Raw genomic sequence first — 14400 nt, forward strand, 5'->3', positions numbered from 1 at the left:
GTGTGGCCCAAAAACAAAACAAACAAAAAAATATACAAGTGAAGCAAAGTAAAGAGATTTGAAGACCTGAGTGATGAGACCATTAGCCAAGGAATGCAAGAGCCGAAGAAACGGAAACATTCTACTCACAGCCTGCAACCAGAGAAAGGGTCTAAGCAAGACAAGTGGATTTACTAATTTCAGACTTTCAGGGTCTGAAGCAGCAAAAGAATCACACTGCTTTGCTTTAAGCCACTCACTCTGTTCTTGACCTTTATCACAGCTGCAGAAACCAGCATAAAGATGAAGGGGGAAGGATAGAATAAATTAAATCAAAGAAATGGCCTCACTGGGGGGGGGGGGCAGAGAGATAGCACAGCGGTAAGGCATTTGCCTTGCAAGCAGCCGACCCAGGAACAATGGTGATTCGAATCCCAGCAACAAAACAAACAAACAAAAAGCCTCACTGGGCTGTGTGATCACAGTTTGCTGAGCACCAAAGACTTTAGGGCCAAGTTTTCTTCCCCTGCATTTCAAAAAAGAACAAAATAAGTCACCTTCATTCATAGCCACCGAAAAACTATTTGTACATCCCTCTGCAAACTACCATAGGCAGTTTCAGATGTTGCCTGATAAAGGTTGCAGATGAGGTAAGTAAAACAGCTGTGACAAGCACCTTAAATAGAAGGGGAAAAGGTCAACAATAGACACCTGACAAAGGTGATAAAGAGGAAAGGACTGCCCAGCCAGTGTAGGAACATGCTCAGCTTCCAAGAAGCAGTTTTAAAAAGAAGTGAAATTGCACTCATTAAAAAGCCCAAGATTTCAAGGTCCAAGATATGCAGGTCTCTTAAACATTGAGGAAGGGATTTGCTTTGCACCAGACAGATTTAGGGTTCCATCCCCAGCAACTCCTATGGTCTCTATCCTAGTCTTGCCAGGAGTGAACCCTGAGCACTGAGGAGGAGTAAACTCTGAACATCCCCCTGGGTGTGGCCCCAAAGAAAAAGAAATGATGATGATGATGATGATGATAATGATAGGAAGAAGAAGGAGGTGAGGAAGAGGAGGAGGAGAAGGTGAGGAAGAGGAGGAGGAGAAGAAGGAAAAGGAGAAGAAGAGAAGAAGGTGAGGAAGAGGAGAAGGTGAGGAAGAGGAGGTAGAGGAGAAGGAGGAGGAGAAGGAGGAGAAGGAGAAGGAAAAGGAGGAGGAGGAGAAGAAGGTGAGGAAGAGGAGGAGGAGGAGGAGGAAGTGAGGAAGAGGAGGAGGAGGATTGAAAAAGAGGAAGAGGAGGAGGACATGAGGAAGAGGAGGAGGAGAAGGAGGAGGAGGAGAAGGAAAAGGAGGAGAAGAAGAGGAGAAGAAGAAGGAAGAAGAAGAAGAAGAAGAAGAAGAAGAAGAAGAAGAAGAAGAAGAAGAAGAAGAAGAAGAACAAGAAGAAGAAGAAGAACAAGAAGAAGAAGAAGAAGAAGAAGAAGAAGAAGAAGAAGAAGAAGAAGAAGAAGAAGAAGAAGAAGAAGAAGAAGAAGAAGAAGAAGAAGAAGAAGAGAAAGAATGTTCACATGTGAGAGAGGGTGTAAGTGTGAGCTGTCATGTCCACAGAAAGTTTATTCTGGTTCTTGAAGCTTCTTTACCATCATTCCTTTATATATATATATTTTAAATCTACTCTCTGGACACAGTGTGATATCCTTAAAAAACAGTATGGACATCCTTAAAAAAAAAACTAGCAATCGAGCTTCCATTTGACGAAACAACTCCACATCTTTGTGTAGATGCCAAGGGCCCGAATACCTTTGCTCCTTTACTTACCTGCAGAGGCCACCACAGGATTCCTGGGACCAGCAGGAGAGTCCCTACCCTCGGTTTCAGCCTGACCTGAGTGGCAGAAGCAGAAGTGAGACTCCAGGCCAGACAGCAGGAAGACTGAGTAGAAGAGAGGCTGCCTAGCTTTCCACTCTGTCCCATCCTCTACCCTGACTCGGGTTCCCTGGGCTGGGGTAAACTAGGGTCAGGGATTCACCTACTCCCCTCCCTGTGTGGGAACTGGGCTCCTCAGTCAGGACCTCTCATGTTCTCAGGAGGGAAGGGCTTAGCTCCAGGATGTGCCACACCCCTGAATCACCAGGCAAGAGAGAACCACATAAACCCTCAGACAAGGTGGTCGCAGCCCAGAATAGCTTCACTTCCTCCCTCTACTTCCTGTTAATAACCTTGCAGAGACCCAGGGGTGCCCATTTGCAATTTGGGAAGAAGCACTGGGTTTCCAGCTCTGTTATGAGCAGTCACACCCCAATGTTCAGCTGCCCCAATGACCAGGTTCCATCCTGTGCAAAGCTTCTTGATTCCGAAAGAAACCAGCCAGCTATGGGTCAGCTCCAGGGAGAAATAAGCCAGAAGTGAGGGCTGCACAGTCACACTGACTCACTGGGACAGACATGCTCTGGTCTAGAAGTTCCCCAATAAATATTTGTTTATTTGGGCCTAGAGAGATAGTAGAGATAGAGGGTCAGGTGCACCAGGGTTTGATCCACGGCATCCCATAGGGTCGTCTGAGCACTGCCAGGAGTGATTCCTAACTGCTGAAGCCAGGAGTAAGTCCTGAGCATTGCCAGGTATAACCCCAAACTTTAAATGGAGTCTTTAACCACTGATACACCTCAATCAAGACCTGGCCACAGCACACTGAGCCTGTTTTTGGATTAGGAAGGACTCAGGGAGGCAGGACCACTGGGCGTCATTGTCCTCAGCATGGAACAGCAAGTCTGGGGGCTGGAGTAGGTGCGTGTTGTAGGCAGAAAGGTAGGGATTCCCCAGTAACATACTTGTGAAAACTAATAAAACTTAGAAGAGAATGCATCGCTAGAGAGATAGCACAGCAGATGGGCTTTTGCTTTGTATGTCATTGATTTGGGATTGATTCCCAGAGCCTCTGAGTGCCGACAGGAGTAATCCCAGAACACAGAGGCAGGGTGAACCCTGAGAATTATCTGGTATGTCCATCCCACAAAGGGAAGAGATTGTCCAGTCCTAAAGTAGCCCAAAGACATTAATTAATACCGCATCCCTTTTGACATGCAAATCCTGAGCTCTTTGAGGCATTAACCAGTTGTAGAAATCCAAAGCCTCACCAGAGAAGGATGGACCCACAGAAAAGGAGAAGTTACTGAAGAATCCAGGAGATCTTCAACCCAGGATCGAGCCCAGGTTGGATGTGTGCAAGGCAAATGCCCTACCCACTGTCCTCTAGCTCCACCCAGCTCAGCTTTTATTTATGCAAATATATCCAGAACTGGCGAGAAGTTCCTGCAGAAAGCCATTCAAGGCCTGATCTTCAAGCCCTTATTCTCACTGAAACACTATTTCACTAGCTCTTTTCTGTGCTGCTTTGCTCATTTCCACTCTGGAAAAGTCTGTGTTCCCTCTTGAACACATTTCCTCTCTTTCCTCTCACATCTTTCTAAACAAACTTTGTTCAATAAAATCTTGGGGTTGGAGCAATAATACCACAATGGGTAGGATGTTTGCTTTGCATGAGACCGACCTGGTTTCAATCTCTGACATCCCATGTGGTCCCCTGATCACCACGACAAGTAATTCCTGAGTGCAGAGCCAGGAGTAACCTGAACATTGCCAAGTATGGCTCAAAAATGAAATAAAAACCAATTGTTTCTTGCTTTACTATTTCACCCCCTGAAATTCTTGGCTGTGTGGGAGAAGCAACAGGCCCAGAATGCCTGTGCAGAGGTGAGAACTGGGTGATTTCCTTTCTTGCAAAGGTCAGTTCCTCACTCCAGCTGAGTCTATGACTTCCCAAGTCACCAGGTGGCCAGAATTCTCTCCCATCTGTGCAGAATAAATGCACTCCAGGCACAGTTTGACAGCTGCCTTGTGGGGCTGGGGGGTGGTAAGAGTCTATACTGTGGAGGTGCTTGTGCAGACTTGACCAGTTCTGACCCAGGCCAGGCATTTCCCAGGGTACCAGTGGCCAAGGTGGGTTGAGTAAAGGGGGTGAAACCACTCTAAATTATATTTATTTATATTTGGGGGCCACATCCACCAGTGCTCAGGGCCTACTCCTGACTCTGCACTCAGGCACTCAGGGAGCCCTATGGGATGCCAGAGATTGATCGGTGGCTGGTCGTGTGCAAGGCAAGCGTCCTCCCTGCTGGTGCTATCAGTCCAGCCCTTGGAAGGGCTCTTTCTCTACCTCCACTGCTCCTCATTGTACTGACAATCTAAAGACAAATAGTGTTATGTCAGGCCAGAGACATAGTACAGTGGGTAGGGTGTTTGCTTTGTATGCAGCTGACTCAGGTTTGATCCCCATCATCCCATATGGTCTCCAAAGGAGCCCATCAGAAGTGATACCTGAGCACAGAGCCAAGAAGCAACCCCTGAGCACTGCCAGGTGTGGCAGAAAATAAAATAAAATAAAATAGTGTTAGTCTCCATATCTTGGCAGTAACATGTCACCATGAACAATGAAGCAACCAAAAATCAAACAAAAGATTTCTTGAGATCTCGCGGTGAAAACTCAACAATCTGCTCAAGTCTTGCAGTCACTTGAGAGAGGTTCTATTCCTTCTGCATCCTCTTCTGTGGACACAGGCCGTGGCTGCATCTGAAGAACCATGGATGCTGCCCCTGGTCTAAGAGGAAGTGAGCCCAGGACTCTCTTGGGCCTTGGCAGGGGCCGGGCAGAAAAGGAGAAGCTGTTTAGGGAACTTAGAGAGTCAAAGTGAGAAAACTTGATTTTTGCAAAGTGAGTGTGTGTCTGCATGTGAGAAAAAGGAAATGAACACAAAAAGGAAATTCAAATGATTGCTGCACCATAAGTCTGTCCTCTTTTCTCTGGCTCAGTCTGGTTGTCTCAGATTGTCTCAGGAGCCTCGCTTCGAGGTTCACATGTCTGCTTCACTACACCCACAAAGACGTGCTTCCAGCAAGGGAAAAAGATCCCAGATCCAGCTTGAAGGGAAGATGCTGGCTGCCAGCCTGTGGGTCCACTGGGGAGGTTCTAGAAGACCCTGTTAGCCTGTGCTAACCTTGAGAGGCAGACCCTGACTCTGTGGCTTCACTTCTACATTCCACACCCAGCCGAGAAAATTTGCGCCAGCTACCTTGCCATCTCCTGCCTCCCCTTTCAGCATGTTTTGTTTAGGAGCCTCAGCCAGCAGTGCTCAGGGCTTACTCCTTGCTCTATGCTCAGTGGTCACTGCTGGTGAATGTGGAATCCTGTGTGGTACCAGGGATTGAATGCAATTTGGCTACCTGCAAGGCAAGTGCCTTCACCTGCACAGTCTCTCTTGTCCTGCTTCATGTTTTTAAGGCTCTCCAAGGATCCACCCAGTAACAGTAACATGGGATCATTCCCCACCACTGGGATATGAACATTCATCACCTAGGCATGGGCTTCTCTCCTCCAGGGCAGGGCAGACCCCATGTAACATTTCCCCCAACTTCCTATTTCCGTAACCTTTTCTTTAGGTATGTAAAAGTCCACCTGAATTATAGGGCCTTCTCCCACCCTTGTGGGTGGGGTTCTGGATAGGAAAAAAAAAAGTGCTGGCTTTGGGCCAGAGAGAGAAAAAACCACATGGATAGGCAGCACAGGGCAGTGAGATCACATGCCAGATTGAAAAAGCACAGGCAGAAAAAGGCCGTGAGGAATAAAGCGAGCTGACTCCAATGAATATCTTTTCTGACTGCTGTGTATTATTTTTCTGCCACTCTACCCTGCTTCATCTGACCCATTCACCTGAGGGGTTAGAAACACAATGCCTGGGGCAGTCTCACCCAATTCATGGACTTTATATTATTTTTATTTTTAATCTACACCTGAGATTTGCACCACAGCTGATATTCTGCTACCACACTTGCCTTAACTCTTTGATGTTCCAATTTTCAGTGACTCAAAGGGACACACTGAAGGCACCTGCTTTCTTCAGCATCTTGCCAGGCTACTGAGCTTCAGAACCACATCAAGGTGGGAGATATGATACAGGAGTCAGGGCACTTAGTTTAGAGTTGGTTGTCCTCAGTTCAAAGATTTCCCAATACCTCATAGGATCTCTTGTGGTCCCTGAGCACAGAACCAGGAGAAAACTCTGAGAAACGCTGTGTGGCCCCCAAACCAAATAACAGTAATAAAATAAAATCAGCTATGCCATGAATCCCAGCTCTTGGCAGTGCTGCCTTGACTTGTGTTTCTTGAATAAAAAGGGGCCATGAGTAGAGAGAGTTTAGCAGCCTGGAGGGTTTGGGTCTGGAGGGACCAAAGCTCCAAGCGATTTAATTATAGAGAAGACAGACCAAGGTTGGTGCTTTTTTTTTTTTTTTTTTTTTTTTTTTACTATGCCAGTGGCCCAGTTTGCAAACATGAAAATCATTCCCTATGCTGAGATGCCTCACCAGGATTGGTATCTGAGCACAGAGTCAGGAGTACCTGATACAGAGTCCTGAGTGCCACCAGGAATAATGCCCGAGCATAGAGTCAGAAGTTAGTCTTGACTACAGGAGTGATGCCTCAGCACAGTATCAGAAATACCATCAGGTACAGTCCCCCAAAATGAACACACACACACACACACACACACACACACACACACACACACACACACACACACACAGAAAGAAACCATGGAAAGGCCTGAGAGAGGAGGCTCCTTTGCAGGTCAAGGAGAACCAGCTGTGCTATGGCCTGACTTCAACCAGAGTTTCTCACACTTGAGAAAGCATGGTTCATGGGGCTAGAGTGATAGCACAACACAGAAGGCATTTGCCTTGCATCTGGCCAACCCAGGTCTGATCCCTGGCATCTCCTATGGTCCCCAGTATTCCTGAATGCTGCCCGATATGCCCCCCCCCAAAAAAAAAGACTTTGAGGGGCCAGAGAAATAGCCCAGTACAAAGGGTTTGCCTGCATATGACCAACTCAGGTTCGATGCCCAACTCCCAAATGGTCCCCCAAGCTATGCCGAGGAGTGATTCTTGAGCAGAGTCAGGAGTAACCTCTGAGCATCACTGGGTATAGCCAAATAAAAATTACTTTTGGGGGCCAGTGAGGTGGCGCTAGAGGTAAGGTGTCTGCCTTGCAAGCGCTAGCCAAGAAAAGACCTCGGTTCGATCCCCTGGCATCCCATATAGTCCCCCCCCCAAGCCAGGGGCAATTTCTAAGCACTTAGCCAGGAGTAACCCCTGAGCATCAAATGGGTGTGGCCCAAAAAATTACTTTTGAACATTTATCAACATTTATATAATTGTTTATATAACCATCTAGTGTAGAGTCAAGTAAGAACCTGAGCACCTTCGGGTGTGGCCATCAAATAAACAAATAAACAAAAAAAGTCATGTAGGATTTCCTAAAACCCACCAAAAGCATCCCCAAGGTGCACTAACTTCCATTTGAAAAGAAAAACACCCTACATATCTCTCTCTCTCCGTCTCTCTCTCTCTGTCTTTCTCTCCATCTCTCTGTCTCTCCTCTCTCTCATTTAGCTGGGGTTTTCTATTTTTTTTTATAATCATTACAATTTGCTTGCATGATTACAAGCCATAAGGAACATGGCCAAAGAGACAGTACAACAAATAAGGAAGACACTTGCCTTGCACACAGCCAACCAGGGTTCGATCCCTGGCATTCTATATAGTCTCCCAGAATCTAACTCTGAGATCCCTGAATTAAAAGTCAGGAATAAGTTCTGAACGCAGTCAAGTGTGGCTCAGAAACAAAACAAACAGAAAACAAAAATCCATGAGTAATCACTATTGAAGATGTTTAAACTTGCACAATAATTCCTGTGACCCTTTTCTGTTAGTGTGTGCATACGTGTGCCTATGCACACACACAGATACACACACATACACACACACCTGCTAATGAAGGTGATGATGATTTCTAGTTCTGGTAAATTCTTCATTACATAACCTGAAATCAGCTTTAGGTTCTCACTTCCCTTTAGGGGACTTGGTGCAGGTTTAATCTCGAACCCTGCTGTGCCTTTAACCACCTCCCTCTTCATTTCTCTGTCAATTCCACCAGCAACTGGCACATTTCAGAAACACTTTGTCATTTTTCTCTGAGGAGCCAGATTTGAACTTCATAGTCAAACCCAGGGCCACCGTTTGGAGGAGGGAGATGCACCCTGACTATTTCTGCTGGCACTGAATCTCTTCTCCGGGATGCTCACAAGTTGAGTGGCCTTGGTGGTCTCTGTGCCAGGGGAGAAAGAGGGTTTTGTATCTTCAAGTATGTCACTTCAAGACAGGCATCTAAAACTTACAGTGTGACCTACTGAGTCATCGCCATCCAGAGAAACTGTCCTGCTCACAGGCAGAGACCAGTGTGATTCTGCACATCCCTTCTGATGGGGATGATGTAACACAGTCTAGACAGATCACAAGTGACAGAAAATGCTAAAGCCACACATACCAGCCCAATGTTCTGATGAAAGTGCCTATTTAGGCTGGCATTTTGCAGAAGAAATTAAAGAGATCATTGAAGGATAATGCACTCTGTAAAAAAAAACTTCAGGGAAAGAGGGGGTGCAAATACAGGTTGAGTCAGGGTTAGGGAGACAGTACAGGGGGGTAAAGTTCTTGCCTTGCATGTGGCTGTCCACATATAGCTCCCTGAGCACTGCCAGTAGTGATCCCTGAGCACAAAGCCAGGAATAGGCCCTGAAGCTCAAGACATCAACAAAATTCCTTCTTTGCTTTTTCTTAATTCTGATAAAGTACCTCGTCAGGAAATTCACGAAGGGTGTTTTCTTTGGAAATTAGAAGACCGGAAATCTTTGTGTTTAGTAAATAAGCTCAGTTTTTATTTTTTCACTCAAAAACTTTATACCTAAAGCTTTTCAAAGAATTGGGGCCAGAGCAATAGCACAGCAGTAGGGCTTTTGCCTTGCATGATGCTAACCCTGGTTTTATCCCCGGCATCACACGTAGTCCCCCGAGCCTGCCAGGAGCGATTTCTGAGCTCAAAGCCAGGAGTAACCCCTGAATGCCACCGGGTGTGGCAAAAATAAATAATAAAGTTGTTCAAAGAATTATGATCTTCAGGGAGGCTGAGAGGGGCCGTCCAAGACGGTGCAGGACCTGGACCAGCTACTGGATGAGATGGAGGCCAAGTTCTGCATGGTTGAGGGATGCAGAGGCAGCATCACCTGCAAAGGCACCAATCAAGCTGAGACGAAGGAGGCAAGCAGATCAACAGAAACTGTTAAAAAAGAAGATGATGTTGACAAGCTCATTAATGAACTATTTGAAGAACCCAACTTTGAAAAAAACACTTTTAAATCAAAGCGTAAACTGTTAGGCCACGCACCTGCCACGGCCACCGTCCCAAGCTTCAGCAAGCACTGCAGCAGGATGTTCCTTGGAGGGTCGGCGATGCCCTTCGGGATCAAGTCCAGGGTGTCCCAGAGGGCCTGCGACTGCCTGCGCGTGTGGCCTGTGACTTCTGGGTTACCAGCTTCAGTGACTGCAAGTGGGACGGGACATGTGATTACCTGGTTTTCAGGCTGTCTGCGAACCTTTCTACAGCTCTAGCTGGTGGGTGCCAGAGACTGCCCACCAGCCAGCAGGGGACCCCCCTTCTCCTGTTGTGCCATGACAAATGACCCCTAGCACTCCCTTCCTCTCTCTCAGGTTTGAACTGAATTCCCTGCTGTTTTCCCATGGAGTCTTTACATGAGTTCATTGTATGGACCACGAAGCTCATAGTCAATCTTTAGTTAAATTGAACTTGCAGGGGCCAGAGAGATAGCATGGAGGTAAGGCATTGAGATGAGAAGGTCGGTGGTTCAAATCCTGGCATCCCATATGGTCCCCCGAGCCTGCGAGGAGCGATTTCTGAGCGTAGAGTCAGGAGTAACACTGAATGCTGCCGGGTGTGACCCCCCACCTCAGAAAAAGACAAAAATAAAAATAATAAAGAAAATAATAAAAAAAAAAGAATTACGATCTTCAGATCATTTTATCTTTTTATGACCTAAAATCTTGAGTATCTGAGATTTAAAGGATTTACTTCAAATCAAGAGACTAAATTAGAGATTTGAGTGGGAGAGGGTTAAGGAAGTTGCTTTGAGTGTGACTGATCCAGGTTCAGTTCCTGGCACTACCACTGAGATGATCCCTGAACACAGAGCCAGGAGTAAGCCTTGAACACTGCACAAGAGGTTCAAAACCCCCAAAATAAAATTAAAATAGAGTTTTGGTGAGGTCACTCTTCTAATTACTCAGCAGTGGCCTGCTCAGGCAAACGATGCTGATGACACTAGGATTACAACCAGACATCACCAGGGATCTCTCCCAAGACCTCTGTGTGCTATGAATGTCCCAGCCTAGATAACAGCTCCCCAGCTGTACATTAGTATTGACATAGGTCTGCTGAGACACAAGACGACTGCAGCAGGTCAGGCTCTGTCTTCTCTCTCATTTAAGTGGATATAGCACACAAATTCTTAGAGATTGGGGATTAAGATAGCAGGTGGTATTTCTTTCATCAGAACACTACCAATGCATACAACAGCTCAAAAGGAAATGGCAATTTTCCCCAAGAGCCTTGAATTAGAACATTGCATAAATCTTCTTTCATAAAATATATATATTCGGGGATGGAGAGACAATTCTGGCAGATGGCACTTGCCTTGCATGGTTCATGTTTCATTCCCTCTCCCCACCCCAAGGCAGCCAGAGGTCACTCATGAGCACAGAACCAGGGATATTCCCTGAGCATTCATGTTGAAATAGAAAATGATTTACGGGGGCCGGCGAGGTGGCGCTAGAGGTAAGGTGTCTGCCTTGCAAGCGCTAGCCAAGGAAGGACCGCGGTTCGATCCCCCGGCGTCCCATATGGTCCCCCCAACCCAGGGGCAATTTCTGAGCGCTTAGCCAGGAGTAACCCCTGAGCATCAAACGGGTGTGGCCCGAAAAAAAAATGATTTACACACTAACCAAGAAATTGGACAGACAGTTGGTTCACAAGACAGCCATCACCTTCTCTTCTGCTTCTCTCCTTCCTGGGGTCACACTGGCAGGGTCCCCTGTTAGGAACTGTCTTCCTGGAGGAAGCAGGAGGAAGAGGAGGAAGAAGAAGACTTTAGCCCAGTCTAGGTTCCTGTTGTTTAGGTCCATTCCCCAGGCTGTGCTGACCCCACAGACCTGAGCATGACCTCATGGCCCCTCCCAGCACTGCCTGGTCACCCTGGCACTAAGCAAGAACCATCAGGCTCCTCCCTTGTCTATTGTTTCCCCAGCAATAACGGCAACATGCTGAGTCATGCAGGAGCAGAAACTGGGAGATGGGAAGGTCAGAGATGGTAAGAGCCTGTCTAGAGTTGGGGAGTCAATGGAGAGGGAGGAGCAGAGATTCTGAGAGTCCCCAGGTGCCTGGTCACAGTTTAGCGCCTCTCTCTCTCTCTCTCTCTCTCTCTCTCTCTCTCTCTCTCTCTCTCTCTCTCTCTCTCTCTCTCTCTCTCGTTTCTTTTTGTCTCTCCTCTCCTCTGTTTCTTTCTGTCTCTCTAGTTCCTCTTTGTTTCTTTTTCTGTCTCTCTGCTTCTCTGTCTCTTTCTCTCTCTCTTGCTTTCTCTCCTCTCTGTCTCTGTCTGTTTCTCCCTTTCTCCCTCTCTCTTGATCTTCTCTTTCTCTCTGTTTCTGTCTCTCTGTCTTTTTCTCCCTCTCTTTCCCTTTCTCTGTCTCTCTTCTCTCTCTCTGTCTCTGCCTGTCTCTCTGTCTCTGCCCATCTCTCTGTCTCTCCCTGTCTCTGTCTCTGTCTCTCTGTTTCTCTTCTCTCTGTCTTTGTCTCTCTGTTTCTCTCTCTCTCTCTCTCTCTCTCTCTCTCACACTCACACACACACACACACACACACACACACACACACACACACACACACACACACACACGAGAATGCTTAGGATTTACTCCTGGCTCTGTGCTGGAAGTGCTCAGGGGACCCACTGTCCCACTGTGTTATCTCTTTAACTCTATAATTTTCTTTTATTTCAAGGCCATGTAAGTGAAATTAGTAAAAATAATTAGTAAAAATAAATTCAAACCACTAGGTTAGCATTAAAGCAAATAAACAATGTATTTGAGAAAGGGGGTTGGGGACACACCTGGGGGTGCTCAGGATTTCCTCCTAGCTCTGTGCTCAGGGATCACCCCTGGCCGTGCTTTGGGAGTGGATAGCAGAGATGAGCCTGGATGCGCCTTAGTGCTGTCCTGTCACTCCAGCCCTCCATGCTGGGGTTTCTGAAGTAGGTGAAGTGTCACTGTCCCGTGGTCTCTGTGCTCTGCCTGTCACCCTTTCCTTTGTCAGTTTTTATTTACTGACAAATTTGCATGGAACAATTAGTCAGCAGAGGAATGTCTGCAAACCCTGCTTCCCCAGAGCTGGCTGTCTTCGGCTGTCCTTCATTCCAGGACACAGCTGACCTGGACACTATCATAGAACCACAGTTCTCAGCAACAGGAGCAGGAACAAGATGTTGCTTAGTTTTTTTTTTTTTGTTTTGTTTTTTGTTTTTTTTGGGTTACACCCGGCGGTGCTCAGGGTTTACTCCTGGCTGTCTGTTCAGAAATAGCTCCTGGCAGGCACGGGGGACCATATGGGACACCGGGATTCGAACCAACCACCTTTGGTCCTGGATTGGCTGCTTGCGAGGCAAATGCCGCTGTGCTATCTCTCCGGGCCGTTGCTTAGTTTTGTCTCTTATGCATTTCAGTATTCAAAAGAGGACTCATCAAGACCAAACAGGTGCAAGACTACTAAGTAGTGGGTTGGATACAGAGGGGACCACATATTCTAGCCGCCCTGGGGTGAGGGAAAGGAAATGGGAGGTAGGACAGAAACGGAGGTGTAGGGAGGACAATTTGGCGATGGGAATCCCCCCTGATTTTATGTAAATATGTACCTAAAGTATTATTGTCAACAATATGTATGCCACTATGATCAAAATAAATAAAAAAAAAAGAAAAGAAAAGAGGACTGAATGCAAGCAAGATAAAATACCACTGCTGGAGCAGCTTTTCTTTGCTTACTTCTGTCGCCTATCTTGCTTTGTTTCGTGTTGCCTGTTTTGGATTGGTTTGAGTGCCACAATTGGCTGTAGCTCAGAGTTGACCCTTGGAGAGATTTATGGGCCCCTACACTCCATACCCCAAAACACTGCTAAAAATGTTCTCATAACTTCTCCTCGACGTCACCCCTCAGCACCCTCTGGGGCTGAAAAGTGTTGGATAACATAATGATTTGTTCTAATGCCTCATAAATTTCATTCGTACTGTCAGGTAAGCAGACAATGGCCCTCTGAAAACTCATCTGGAAGAGAAAACCATATTTATTGGATTGCCAGTTCACTTGACCTGTTTACTCGGAGGCCCTGAGTGGTGGACACTAAGCTACTCTGGGATGCATGGGACTCCGTAGGGTGGTCCAGGATGGTCCTGCTCCGGGATCTATCTGGCTTCCTCCAATAAAAAGAACCAAACTGTGACAACTCTATCATCATTTGCATCTAGGACTTACAGAGAAGCCTTGGTAGGGATGGGCTGAGCCTGTTTTTCCAGTTACGTGAGTCGCTCAGATCCACCAAGATCCTGCCAAGTGTTAGAGCTTGGAAACTATATTACTCTTCCTCATCCCTCTGGCTAGCAGTTCTCCCTCTACCTGGAAATTTCAAATACCCCTCTAAGCTCACCACATCTGCAGCTGTGTTAGGATGAAAATCAAAACAACTCATCAGAAAAGACTGGTTTTCTCAGTGTCAGAGCTACCTGGAGGAGGAAGCTAAAAGGATTCCATTTGGCTATTTCTTCCCTGCCCCCAGCCCGGCCAAGAAAGTAGAGATCTCCAAGGAGGAGCCCTGAACTCAGAGCCCTTTTTGGTGAACTCCTGGCCATCCCCAATATTGTGCTAAATAAAAAAACAACTGTCCTTTGGGGATGCGAAGTGTCTAAGGCAGGAAACAGCCTGTATGTAAACTATTCCTGAGCTAAGGATTTAGCCTTCAGGAAGCAGTGCAGAAATGGAAATCATTGCAAATCAGCTAGTGATCCTGAGGCATGAGGAAAAGCCAAGGGGACTTGAGTCCACTTGGGAGAGGGTCACACAATGGTCCCACACCAAATACTGCCATACCGTCCTCCGGTTTTAGCTCAGCATCAAATGTCTCTACAAGTGGTTTGAGATCATCTTTGAGCATAAGATTGATGAGATTGAATTTTTTTCTTTTTGGTTTTTGGGTTATACTCAGTGACGCTCAAGGGTTACTCCTGGCTATGTGCTCAGAAATCGCTCCTGGCTTGGGGGACCATATTGGATGCTGGGGGGATCAAACAGTAGTCCGTCCTAGGTCAGCACGTACAAGGCAAATGCCCTACTGCTTGAGCCACCACTCCAGCCCCTGAGACCA

The sequence above is a fragment of the Suncus etruscus genome, chromosome 3 (assembly GCF_024139225.1).
Source record: "Suncus etruscus isolate mSunEtr1 chromosome 3, mSunEtr1.pri.cur, whole genome shotgun sequence".
NCBI classification, from domain to species: domain Eukaryota; kingdom Metazoa; phylum Chordata; class Mammalia; order Eulipotyphla; family Soricidae; genus Suncus; species Suncus etruscus.